Source organism: Struthio camelus, chromosome 1 (genome assembly GCF_040807025.1).
Source record: "Struthio camelus isolate bStrCam1 chromosome 1, bStrCam1.hap1, whole genome shotgun sequence".
Taxonomy (NCBI): Eukaryota; Metazoa; Chordata; class Aves; order Struthioniformes; family Struthionidae; genus Struthio; species Struthio camelus.
In genome coordinates, this window is record NC_090942.1 from 178,361,910 (window position 1) to 178,376,103 (window position 14,194).

At 37.2% G+C, this 14,194-nt stretch overlaps 1 long non-coding RNA gene across 1 annotated transcript; it reads left to right on the plus strand.

The window, feature by feature from the left end:
• Positions 1–5,539: 5,539 nt before the first annotated feature.
• LOC138065817 (uncharacterized) lies at positions 5,540–11,509 on the plus strand. The gene is made up of 3 exons (XR_011138884.1): positions 5,540–5,616; positions 8,338–8,414; positions 10,095–11,509. It is a non-coding gene; the product is annotated as an uncharacterized lncRNA (long non-coding RNA).
• Positions 11,510–14,194: the final 2,685 nt, after the last annotated feature.

Here is a 14,194-nt window from a genome sequence, read left to right on the forward strand (position 1 = left end):
GATCAGGACTCTAATTTATTTGACCACATGAGAGATAGAGACTCTCAGTCAGCAGCTCTCTCTCTCAGTACTGGAGGAAGACTTTGGCCAAAATTCAAACCTATTATTTATTTTTGAAAATACAAATGCTGTTTCCACTGGGATTTCCCTGATGAATAACAGTGTAGCCAGAGAGGGAGGTAAGACCAAATTAACATAGCTAGAAAGCCACATATGGAGTTACCATAAGCATCATAGCGTCCAATGAAAACTTCTAAAGTAAGGAGAAAAAAAAGATTATTTCTTATTATTTTCAGTTTAATTTAATGGAACTTTGAACTTCTATCATGTTTCACAAAATTAAGTGAAGAACTGGGAGACTGTACTCTGGCTTCTTTGTTTAAATTGGAGGTGAGTTAGGAACAAGAACACACCTCAGGAAGAATCCATGAAAAGATGAAATAAAATTTGGCACCAGGGCTAAAGTCCTGGGTGATAACAGTCAAAGAAGGAAGGATAATGGAATCATTCAGTGTATAGGGAAAAGAGGAAGAATGGCAAGCCTTCAGAGGTATCTTCTTAGGTGGGAAGAATTGAACTGATAGCTGGAGACTGTTTTTCACGGGAGAGAGAACTGGAAAATGGTAGCAAGCTCTGTGAAGTGCCTGAGTGGAAATACAATGAGAATAACTGTTAGAGGGGTGGAAGAGTCGTGAAGATGTTGTGTCAGGAGATCTAATGCATGCAGAGTGAGTTTCATCTCACCTCATTTTAAAAATCTCTCTAAAAATCTCTGAGGTAGTCACCCAGATTCCCTTTAGAGTCAATAAATACTTCCAGGGAGTGAGTCACCTGACCCAATTTAGACGTCTATCTTGAGATGGAATGAATCACAGCCCTCGAAGTGTCTATTGATATCTATTGACTATAAAAGGAACCAGATAACTTGCTTAGATGCAGACATCTACATTGCAGATGAATCCCATCCTTAGGCATTTTACAGAGTAACCTGATAAACAGTAGGAAAAGCCCTTCGGTTTGGGTTGGCTTCAAACAGAGAATGTTCCTACGGAGGATGCAGAGAACACGGTACCGTCCGAATATAATTAGAAGCAAGGCTATTAGCCTGGTTTTAAGGATAATCCTTTATTGAGGGGAGAAGGAGGGACCACAGTGTGGAATGTTGCTCCGCAGAGAGCTCCCCTGTTAATGACAATAATTAGGGCTGGTTCAGAGGCTCTGCTTAAAAGACACAAGTAAGATATGTGTTGGGTGGAGGAGAGAAGGAGCAAATAGCCTGTCTTCGCTGTGGAATGCGGGATGCTGAATCTAATCAGAGACCGATATCAAAGTGTTAAAACTTTATTAAAAGCAGAATCTAAACAAATGCCTTTCGCCCCTGCTCACCCTCCCAAATTCCTTAATGGAGAGTTTAAATGAAAATAAAAGTTCAAAATAAGTTCAGTCACTCTTCAAAAGCTCTTTAATATCTGAACATTCCGCAATGAGATTCATTTGTTATGTATTAACCTGAATCTTTATGAAGCCAAATTTTAGAAAGATATTGTTCGAAAATTTGCCACAAATTGCTAGTATTCCATACATTTAAAAATCATGTTATAATTCTACTTACAGGACAGGACATTGAATATAGACTGTGTTTTTAAGTCTTTAAAATGTTCTCAGATCCGTATTCATCTTTACACAGAGTCCTCACACCACTGTGGATAAAAATTTTGCCATTGACTTCTGCAGGGGCAGGATTTCCCCCACTGCACGGGTGCCAAAACTGCTGCGTCTACCAGCACAAGATTTGTGTCTCGGCTAAGAACCCCTGTCTGCAGTAAGATTTTGCCCTGTGTATGAGAGAGTAAGTGGAGGTTTTGATTTCAATTGCCTTGGTTAAAGGATTCTGCCAATCTTGTGGGATTGGACTGAGAGTCCTGCTGGAACTTCAGATGCTTCCGTATATTTCAATAGTGGAATAGCTAAAATTCCATTTTTGTTTTTTAATCAATCTTTTTTCAGACAGATACCTCCTGTTGATACTTAGGTTTCCTGCTTTAAATTAATACTGTTGCAATATGCCCTGCCTGTGGTCACCCCTCTTCCTTGTGGAGGCAGCTATATTTTCAGGCAGTGTTCAACACGTTATGGATTTCACTGAACAGTAAAAATCAGTTTATTGATTTATGCAATGTAAACAGAGAATCAATCAATCTGGTCATGATGCAACTTAAAATATAGATATCAATGTCAAATGCTGTTATTAGTTGGATATTTTACTCACAAAAGAGTGTATTAAAACTACAATACAATAAAGTTACAACCGTGATGAGGGTAACTTTGTTTTACCTAATATTGTACAGGAATTTTTTTTTAACAGGATTATGACTACTTCACTGACACATCTGCACTACAAACCCAGCTGATGCACAATAGGTGAAATGAGCTATATGGTAAAAAATCACCCTTTAAAACACTAAAACTCCATGGAGGCTAAAACGTGGAAAGATCTACATAAATCTTACTTGCATAATTCATGGCAAGGTTTAGTATCATCTCCATTAGCGCTAATCTAAAGAATACAAAGACGGTTTTAAAACAACCAGTGAAACATTTAAATGTGCTGTGCATTCAGACTTAGTGTGGAGATTCCAGTGAATCTTAGAGTGCATTTCTTAGTTTAACATTTGTTTTGCTAATTCCTCTATGTCTCCATGGATTGTATTTACTGTTCTGTTGCTAATGCATTTTAAAGCTTTAAAGCTTTTAACCTTTAATCTCCACTTATTCAAGTGAGGTTAAGTGATCTTTTTCCTTACCTTGTGTCCAAAAACAGGTCTTCAATCAAACATTCTTCTGAAAAGACCACACTCACACTTACCTATATCCTCATAAGCTTCCTTTTAAATCCGGAATGCTTTCTTAATGGTAATTCATAAGGAACATATTAAGCAGCTAGTGCAGAATTCAAGAGCAAAATAAACACTGATTTTTTTTTCTTGTCCTTTACGTTTAAAGGAGCAGATAACAAAACACACTCGACCCAGACACATGCACCGGGTGCTTCATAGTGAAAACAATATTAAATTTATTTAAAGTACAGCTACTGTACTGGAATATATAGATTACACTGAGATAAAAGCACAGCTTCAGGGGAGAAACAGAAAATCGGACATGCCATATCAAGGCAGACATCTGTTTTTAAACAAGTTAATTTCAGGATTAGTTTTGTCGCTGTAAGAACTGAGTTACAATTAATTCAATGAAGACTTCAGGATTTGTCACTAGTTTTAAGCATTCAGTCTGTTTTTCCTTTTGTATTTCTCCCTGATTAAACCTCCAGTACACTAGTTGCACCTTCTGGAGGTGCCTTCATCTTTCTCTCAGCTCAAAGGGAGCTAAGGAGACCCAGCTCAGAGTAAATGCCCAGGTAGGAGTTCTGGTTCAGCTACCTCACACTACAAGGAGATGCACCTACATACTTGAAAAATCTGGGCCTCATATGCCCCCTTTAAAAGGAGGGCATAATAAATTTTTTTTTTAAGGCAGTTCTGTATCTTTGTTTTTGCTGTGCATGGGTAAGGTACCAGTCTGACAAGAGCAGAATCAAAAATCCTCTGGCAGGGGAATGGTGTAGGCAGGAGGCTACACAGCTCCTCTAAATAGCTTTTCTCTTAATGATAAAAATCACTCCTAGAAATGAGATTCAGAGTGTAGCTAAATTCAATTCTCATTTACTCTTTGGCCTCTTGGTTGAAATGCCCAACCAAGTTTCTAATTACCTATTCTGTGATTTGCTAATGGAATCTAATTATATAATTTGCCTGTGGAATCTGTCTTCCAGAACTATTCCACATCCTCCAATATTTTAGATCAAAAGTATATTTGATGACTGAGATGATACCGAAGTACCGGTTTAGAGAGATGTTGGCATATTGTTTCATCCTATGTGGATTACCAAATCCAAAAAGTCCTAAAACCAGGGCAAGTCAAAGAGAAATCCAGAGATACGAAGCTATGAAAACAGGGACCTTCAATCACCTGGATCTTTACATTTTACAGTCAGAGACAAATCCAAGGCTGATTGTTGTCATTGGAAGTTCTTCCATTTACCCTGCAATCTTTCAGCCAGTCCTCAAGTAAATCATACAGCAACATATTGTTTCCATATGAAAAGCTCAAGGTTGTTCCTTGGCCATTTTGTTCACATGAAAAAATTTAGAGGAAGTTTAACCTAAGCTGGTTTAGTAATTTGTAGAAAGTGGAAATGTAGCTGACTCTCAGATGATGTAACAACATAAATATCATGCTAAGTGACACTGCATACCAGTAAATACCTTTTTTCAGCGTCCAACAGTATTAAAAAAAAAAAAAAAACCTTTAAAGGAATCTTGCAGCAAGTTTGTTCAAAGATAGTATTCTAGGGTGTTTCTTTTTTCGTTTTGGTTGTAATTATAGCAATCACTTTAATAAAAGGCTCTGAGGTAAAGACTTGAGCATTCCATTCACTCACTGCAGTGTTTAATTCCTATCGCTGTTCAATCACTTGTTACTTTATTTTTAGGGGCAAATTTATAGCAAGCTGCTGGATCACATGCACCCAAGTATTTAAAGTATCTGCAGCTGCTGACATTGCAGGAGATCCAAGCTGCATTCCTGTCATGAATCATGGATTCATGAGGGCAGAGCCACAAATATATATTAAAAAAATGCAGCTTACACTTCTTGCAATTAGATTTTAAACAGCCTTCCTAAAGGATCCGTAGTGTCAGAACTGCTGAGGAGCTCATTCACCCTGGTTATGATCTCTTTTCTAGTATACGGCATCTTTAGATATTCATGAAGGGCTTCTGTCCGGATGTCTCCTTGAGAGACACAATAATGACTGTACATAGAAAGCGTAATTAACAGGTAATTAACAGAAAATCATTCAGGACCAACTTCCCAGGGAGTTTCCACTTTCAAAAGCCAATGCACAATGGATTTGCATTGTCGTTTCTGTAATTTGTTTCTTGCAGGATTTGCTTGTGTAAACAGGACTTTAACCTGTAACTTAAGTTACTTCTCTATATGTGAGAATATCATCAAGTTGCACTTATAAGTTCCTGGTCATGAAACAGTGAATGCGCACAAATACAGACTTTATTTTGGAAAGTTAACGCTCCCTATTCTTCAAGCGTTTCTTAAAAAAGAGTAGGTTAAATAGAAGTGCTGTTGTCTGAACAGTCAGTTTGTGGCAAATGAATCTATATATTTGTGAACACCTGTATGTATGAATAGACACGGTCAGTTTAGCTTATTGTCGATTGTATTCTCTTTCCTGAGAAGGTAGATTATTGCCAGGTTATTACGGAAAAGTTCAGGACTCAAAGTTTCTCAACCGCTATTATGACTAGATAAAGAAAATGAGAGTGCTTTTTGTTAGTCACTAGTAGTTGTTTTGTGATTCAGTTTTAGCTTCCAATCATGAACAGAAAACATCATCATGTGACACAGATATCAACCCAACCAATACAAATAGAGTTAGACAAACAGTTCATGAAAAACACGTAGTCTGAAATTAAAGTTTTCCACCACTCCCATTTTTTTTTCTTTCCTTTACAGATTGGAATAATTCTGAAGGGAAAGAGGGTAAGTTCATGCATGAGTCACTAACCAGAGAAGATTTAACAGCTTGCATAGTTTGAACATTTCTCTATCTAATGAGATTAAAATAAGAATATAAGTTTTTCATTCCGCAAATAGTAATTGTAACATGAAAATGGTAGTTAGTTAAAATACCTTGTGTTATATAAAATATTTGTAATTTTATTATATGAGACAAACGTTTCAAATACTACACATATACGGCAGATGAGGCTGCTAGAGTGCAGAGTTCTAACTACAGCAAAAGCTATATTTGTCAATCATTATTAGAACCTCAAGACGCATATATTTTAGCCTCCAAAATGACCACAAAAACATTTCTACTCGATTTCTCTCCTGTTTTCCTTGTGTTAAATCTCTTCCTCTTTTCCTTTGCTAACCTACGATCCCAGTTCAATGCTTCAAACTTACTTTCACTTCCAGGTCAGGTTTATTTTTTCAACAAAAATAAACATTCAGTCCCCTGTTAATTTATTAATAAAATGCAGTTATCTTATTACTTGCATTTGGTCTTCTCTTCAAGAGGAAATGTCTATAATTTCTTGATGTAGGGACAACATCCATATGTTTGTCTCGGATAATAAAAGGAGACTGAGGAATAGCAAAGAGGATTTTCCCAAAGCAATGTCTCAGGAAGACAAGAATAATGCTCTTTTTCAGAATTTAAACGTCTCTGATGTCCTTGACCAAGTTCAGACGAGCTGAAAATACACCACTTTTGACATTTATACATACAGCATGAAATGACTATGTTTCAGCTCTTTTTTAGGATTATTCATTTAAACAGATAGTTACCAGATAGACAGAACAGCAGAAAATCTGATACTAGGAACACAGACTGTCTACACTATATGATCACGTGGGGTAAAGATGGCACCTGAGAGTAGCAATGGCCTGGGAAGGAACCTATGCCATTTTTTTTTGCAGATGTCTTATCTACAGGATAGAAGGATGGATAGTTCTGATTTCAAACAAATAGCATTTCTGAGCTGCTTCACGCAACTTGTCGTCTAACTTCCCTCTAAATCAGATATTTATGAGATCTACTATTGCTGAGTTTGGAGAAAAAAGCAAAATGTACAATGACTTTTGTTTAAGACTGCCCATCTTTTTTGTTTCTGAATTCTATTCTAAAGCTTCATACCAGGTTTTAAAGGCACAGGCACCTGTTCAATGTTCATAAAATACTGTCAGGTGGTAATGAAACATTATTTATAGGTATTGAAAAAGTACTACTTGTAAAAGGGGTTTTTTGAGAGCAACAGTATATCACTGCCCAGTCAATGGTGACCAGCACTTCTTCACAGAGAGCTGCCCACACTTGATATTTATGTGCATATATACTTATGTGGCCGTATGCAAAAAGACCTGGCTGAATGCAACCAGCTCTGCCTGGAAGCCTTATGGCTGTGTTCATGTGGAGTATTCTGTGATAAAGTACTCCCCCTCATGCAACGTTCTGCCATGGAGACAGGATCTGTTGTTAAAGAACAATATACGATTCTACAGATTTTGCTAGGATTATTGTTTTGGATTGATGACAGTGCCTAAAGAAACACATATTATCACTTCCTTCAAATTCCTAATAAAAGTTTGTTCAAATATTTGTTAAAGAATTGCAGGGCAAGCATTTTCACAGCTAATTTGAAATCTCTTTGATTTCTCTTCTCTTCAAAAATGTTGCAGTTAATCAAACAGCCGAAACAAAACCATATGTTTAATTTCAACAAAATTAGAGAATAATTTCGTAGAGAACAAAGAGAACAAAGACGTAGTCGATTCAACTGTCCTAATTTAGACTGCAATGTTACCCTGTCTCATTAAATCTGTAACATACCTATGACATGTTTTTTTCCCTGTCTGTCTGAGACCTTTGGCTGCTACTGCAATACAGGTTACATTTCTTGGAATACTTTCACAAAAATCAAAGCATGCCCTTGTCTAATTCCTTAACAAAAATATCTATATTAATCGAATCAGTTTCTTACCACTACTGTTTTGAAATATTTGCAAAAAGTAATAATAAAGGAATAAATCTAAATCACTTATTATATGAAGTCACGAAAGATTATTTTGCTGTAAATGACATTTAGTCAAGGGCTAAAAAACTATGCATTTTCATATCCTTGCTTTAGTCCTTGTATTTAAAGTAAATGATCAATCAGTGCAGAAGTGACTAAAAATCAATAAAGCAAATACATTTTCCTTGTAACTTGTCCAAAGGTTATGATTTAGTTACAGTGCAACTTAAGTTGTTGGCTCAGTTATGCTATGTAACAACAGTATAACCTCTTTTTATTGAGCATGAACTATGTAGCTCAAAAACCAAAGAGAACAGATTTAAAAATGCCAAGTCCAAAAAACAGTTCTGTGTTAATGGTCTTTATTACACCCATTTCTCAACACTGTGTCTTGATCTGAAGCCCACTGAAGTAAATGACTGCCTTTCCATTGACTGCAGTGAATATGGAAGTAGGTTGCTGGAATTTTATGTAATAAAAAATAATGATAAAACCTACATATGAGAAATGTTCATGTTCCAGAAGTATTGTTCATAGGGTGTGTCTGTGATGATAATGACATTTTCCCATGCAGAATGCATGCAAAAGAACTGTATAAAACAGAAATAACTGTTCAAAGGTACAATCTAGATTTTCTTCAAAACATTTGTAAAACGTATCTATTGCTTTACTTTTTTTAAAAAAGGCATAATTTCATCGAAGACATTCTTCTCCAAGGGGAGAATCTTTAAGTGGAAGACTTTGAAGACTAAGCCCACTGAGGCAATCTCCACCATGCTGGATATGGACTTATATATGTGCATATACCGGTGTACGTACACCAAATGTAAAAGGCCTCTTCCTAAAATCAGTTGTAACTTCTGGCTTGGGAAGGCTGGCTAAGGGCAAAGAGAGAGGGAGAGAGATTTTGTTACCACAGGCATAAAAAAATTCTGGCACCAATGCTTGCAACCGCGGAACAGAACAGAGTAATGATAGTTTACATTTTTTAAATTTCCAGGAGGACATATTTAGCATCCTATGGGCTTATCACTTAAAAATATATGCCATCCATTCCTTAAATAAAATTCCTACTTTTATAACTTCTGTTCTGACCTTGCAAAGTAGACAATGCCATAATCAATTACCTCCAATGCCTTCCTAAAACTCATCAAAAATGTTGCCTTCTTCAGTGAAAAAAATAAGACTAGGATTTAAAAAAAAAGTCCCAGGTGAAGTTAGTCTCTGCCATCCATTGAAATCAGAACGGCTTGGACATGAACTTCTACATGCCCCCTCATTAATGTCAGTCTACCTCTTAGATAACTGAATATGCATTTACTACAATCTGAAGTGCTTTAGAAGGTTCCTCCCCTCCCCCCCCCCCAAAAAAAAAGTCAGCTTTGGGGAAATGGCGACGTGTATTTGTTCCTGAGGTCTGTTTTTACCCTTTTGCTCCTTAACACAGAATAGGTTTCACGTAGTTATCTCAGTAATCAAAAGACAGGGAAATCCTGGAAGTGATTTCAATTTGGACTGCCTTACTGCCTGCTTAAGACTAAACAAGAAGCCGGTTTTCTAAGCAACTGCTCAGAGGAGCCACTTAAGAGATGGGACACCCAGATTCAAATCTCTCCTTTAGAATATTTTTATACCAAATAAAATAGCTGTGTCGAAGGAGTTGAAACAGAGCAACTCAGCAGAACAGGGCTTTTTCCTAAGCATGTGGGTGACCTAGATTCAGCATCTGCTCTAAAAGAGGAAAGAACCTGTGTCAGTCTCACCTTACAAAATATTTTTATTACAAGTGTACAGTACGAAAGCATATCCTGGCTACACAGTTTGCTGTGCTCTGACCCTGTTTACAGGATCAGGCCCAGCATACCCCTAATTTGAGAAGCCTATTTTGGCTTAATTTGAACAGCTTCTGTTCCCATGGGGATTTGGACCATAAATAACTTATTAAGCTGACTTCTAGTAGATATTTGGTAGGAATACTCATTGTAACTTATTAATCTTCATTTGTACATACCTCTTATGGTGCCAATTTTTGTCATTAAGGAACTGATAGTTCATCAGGGAGACCTGATCACTAGCATGAGGGGAGGAGAAGAGAATAGGGTATGTGTGCCAAGATAAGTGAAGTGGCTAAATATGGAGCTTCTTATATCCCATCTCTTGCTTTGGCCTTTGTACGCTCTGCGATATTTCAGTGAAATGAGAGATCATGGTACATTCTTAAAGCATCTTAATATGGGCCAGCCAAGTGTCAAAACAGAGAATAGAACAACAGAGTCATGAATCACGCAGGCTGATGGGGAAGTGTTAAGATTTTGAGTGAAAAATATGTCAGCATTCTAAGAACTGAAGCCTGATCTGTACAATATTCCTTTTTTTTTTCATTGTTGTTTATTCCTGTATTTGCAATCTGTAATAAAAACTGTAATGCATTTTGAATCCCAGCTGTTTGCTATACCACAGTGCAGCACTGAATTTGGAAGAATGCATGGAAGATTTTGAAATTCCATGTACCACAGATTCTGCAATGAATAGATTTGGCATTCCTGGGAGGTCATCTGCCAAATCAATTAATGACACTTTGAATGTGGAGGTTGAGCCATTTTTTCCCAGAAGAGGATATGAAAGAGACATTTTGTGTCTTTGCTGCAATCTTTCTGCCCTACTCGGCCTGGTGCAGGGGAAGAATTGATGATCCAGGGAAGGTGTCCCATTTATTTAGTGTGTTTAGTAAGAAGCTTCTAAAAAGATACTGAAAGCAAAAGGCAAACTCTAGGACAACTAAATAACAAATAAAGATGAAATAAAAATATAGGACTTGCATGAACTTGGCAGAGGTAAGAGAAATCTGCTGGGGAGTGAAAATATAGAAGATAAAAGAGTTTGAAACCACGTCTTTGGTTTGTTTGGCTGCTTGGTATTGTAGGTTTTTGTCACATTAATTCTTTTAGTACAAATAAATTTTGTGAAAGGATCTGTTGAGTTAAAAGGCTTTGATCATGCACTGACCTGCTTCAATAGTACAAATCTGTACTCTTTCAGATTACCCTGAATTGAATAAATAACAATCATTTATTTTCCTTTGAAAATTCACTATTTTTCCTCTATTTCAACAGTTCCCTCATTTCTCTGTATTGCAAGCCACTTTCAGTTATTCTGATGAGTCACAGGGTTGTGCTGCCAGGAGATTCTCTTGTATAGCCCATGTACTATCCTGCAACATTTCACTTAATTTTCTTTTTGCTGGACCTTTGCCTACAATGCAAAACTTTGGCCCATTTGGTTCTAGATTTGTCCCATCCCACTTTCAAGCACTTAATTAACATAGGAGGTTAACAGTCTGAATATGCAATAGGCACCTTAAAAAGGTAAATTCAGTTTGATTCACCTCAATAATGCCTACTTTACTTTTGTTAACTATTGAAAAAGTCTGAAGTGACTGCTAACTTACATCACTCAGGTGGGACTAATTCAAGTCCTCAGGTCTTTAAATAAATACTAGATAGCTTCTTTTAAAGACATGCTATCTTTCTAGCAGATACCATAACTCTGACACAGAATTTGCTCGGTGAAACCGTTACGAATTAGGGCAAACTTGGTGCTCATAATGGCACCTAAGACCTTTAAAACTATGCATCTAAAAGTCATGGCCTAAGATACAGGACTGATGGAAAGTGTCTGCAGTAAGCTTGGCAAAAAAACTTTTACTAGGTGATTGGATATGCAGCTCTGCTGTGACAAAGCATGAAAATGGGTATAACTGAAGGAATATCAGGGGGTTGCAAAATAAAGCAAAGTGTGAATGACCAACTTCAATTTACAGTATTCCCTACATGACAAAATGCAGATCAAGATACATCGACTTGACCGTTCCTGCCTTTTTGCGATAGCTTTAGGTTCCAGGGTTCCTTTTCCCTGTATAAATGCATAATGCTTTGCTATGGAGGATCATTTCCTCACCAAATGACAGCTGACATACAACTTACAATAGCACTTTTGGTTACTGTGTAAATGAGCTCACTATCTTGCAGTTCCTGAGATCGTTGTAAAAACTCTTAGTTTCTTTATCAGAGTGCTTTTTTAAAATACAAAATCGATGGAAACATTTGCTAAACCTTCAGTACTTCTCTTGTCCCTTCCTTTGTGCTTGTTTGTTTGTTCATAGTCAGTCCCATCATTTTCTGGCATTGCTCATGACTAATTGTAATGGACTGATTCCTAACATATGTTGTCAGTGGATTGTTTGCTGGCATATCTGACAATATTACCATCTACTTCAGTCTTGTATAAATTCTGGTTTTTTATACTGTGGAAATTTAATAAACAGACTGGTAATTTAGAAAAAGAAATGTCAGCAAGATGTGTGGGATAGGACAAGGCCTACTCTATATTCCATATTCTTCAAATGTAATTGTTTCTTTTCAAAGCAGCACAGCTGTTCAGCAGTCAAGGACTATCTGTATCCCATATGCTGAAGCCAGATGTCAATATCGCAGTGTGTGAATTTGCAGTGCAAGACTGTTCAGAATAGTCAAACCATATTTCAGAGGAGGACATTGTCCAGGGAACTAAAGTGGGAAGTTTCCAGCACAGCTCCCCACCAAAGTAGTAATAAATCCTTTCTTTGGGATTAGGCAAAAGCTTTGCATTATGTGAAAAATTAGCTCTCCTTTCTTAACCAATAAAGCTGCAAAAACACAAGCTAATGTTTTTAAAAATGCTTACCTCTCTCCATTGTCTGTAAAGGGCACAGAATGAGAGTAGCTCAGATGAAAACATCTACTTTTTGTCAAATGAATCCCACCCTGAGTGTCAAGTCACATATGATTATGAAAGTATGGATTTACTATCCTCCTCCTCTACACCACACGCTGTATCTTCCCACTCATTCCACTCCCCTCTATGAGATATGTTCATCATATGCATCGCCCTCTCCGATCCCCTTAAGCACTCTTTGCTCACCCAGTGCTGCTTTCTACCTACCGCCACTATAGCAGGAGAAGCAGCACTGAAAATTATTTCTTTCTTGACCATTTTCTTTCCAGTCATCTAGTAGGAGGCTTAGATTTCTTCTTCCGCCTTATCTATCTGAGTGCCATCACCACAGACCACTTCATGAAAGGAGTTGAGTGGATCTAGAAGGTCATCAGCAGGTTCTCTGCCTCTCAGAGCGCAATATCTACATCAGAGTTGGAGGGGTGGAAATAGCAGAAAAGTTGAAGAAAGGGCTTGCTGCCAGCTCTGAACCACAGAAGGCCTCTTCTGGCTTCCTTTGGTCCTATTCAGCCTTCAGTGGCTAAAATCCTGGACAAGCAGAAGTAGCGGAGCGGACCCCTCTCACATAGCCAAGTGATGATATTACAAAGATATAAGCTATAATGGAGATTCTTATAGAGATCTACAGTTGTGATACCATCAGACAAGTTCTTTCTGGGATAAACCAATATCTATAATAAGGCATAAAAGTTCCCACCTAAAACTAACGGGAGAGGAAAAGAGAAGTGATTCAGCCTTCTGTAAGGCAATTCTGTACAGGGAAAACACTTTGAAAATAGGCTGGACAAAAGCAAATACAGTAACGGGCTTCTTTTTTCTTGACTGAAACTCTAGGGTCCCATCACATACTAAATTCTCTACAGTTCATTACAATACAAATCCTCCCCATTCACCATACACTATGCACCTATTGATCATCAATCAACAACTATTCTTATGACATTAATTTTTGTACATTTCTACAAAATAGCTAGTATGGAAGCTGAAAGACCCTCCCAAAGACGTATAAGGAATTTCAGTAGAGCATCATACTCTGAATCACGGGCACTAGATGTTGTACAAATACAATTGAATGAGCTCACATTTTAAAGAGCTTGATCCAGCATGGTCCTTTTATGTAAGAGAAACTGCAGGTTTGTTTGTCTGCATGTAAATCAGTGGAGCATACAGAAATAAACTAAAAAAAAAAAATCGAAGAGAAACTTCTCTGTATATATACCAGTTAAGAAATACAAAGCTTTCACTGAGGTTCAAATGAGTCTCCTCTTTCTAGGATAAGGCTATATAGTCTATTTTCCCCCTTCACCATGTTAAGAATAGATGTCATTTAAATTTTTCCTTTTGCAGAGGATATCACATGGTTTACAAAGTGCTGCAGGAGCTGAATTCAGAGGAAAAGAGTTTATCTCCAGGAATGATGTAACATGCTGAATTTCTGTTTGAAAGTTTTTACAGTACTATTGTTCCTAACAGTTTATTCCAACCTCACTATGGCTGTTTTGGGATACGATCCCCTTAGGTAGCTGTGCCCTGAAATGTGTTAAAACAACTTTTATAACATTTGCTATTTGACTGAACAATGTTAAATTATCAAGTATTATCTTTAGCTTTATCAATACCCCCGTGGGTTCCTTTAGCCAAAGAGTAAAGGAAAAGAATATACATTTGGTAGCACCTGGAAGATTGACATGAAAAAATAGCCCCCAAAGAAGAAAATCAGTCATCTCCTTTCACTATACAGTAAGGCACATTTGAATCTCTAAGAGAAT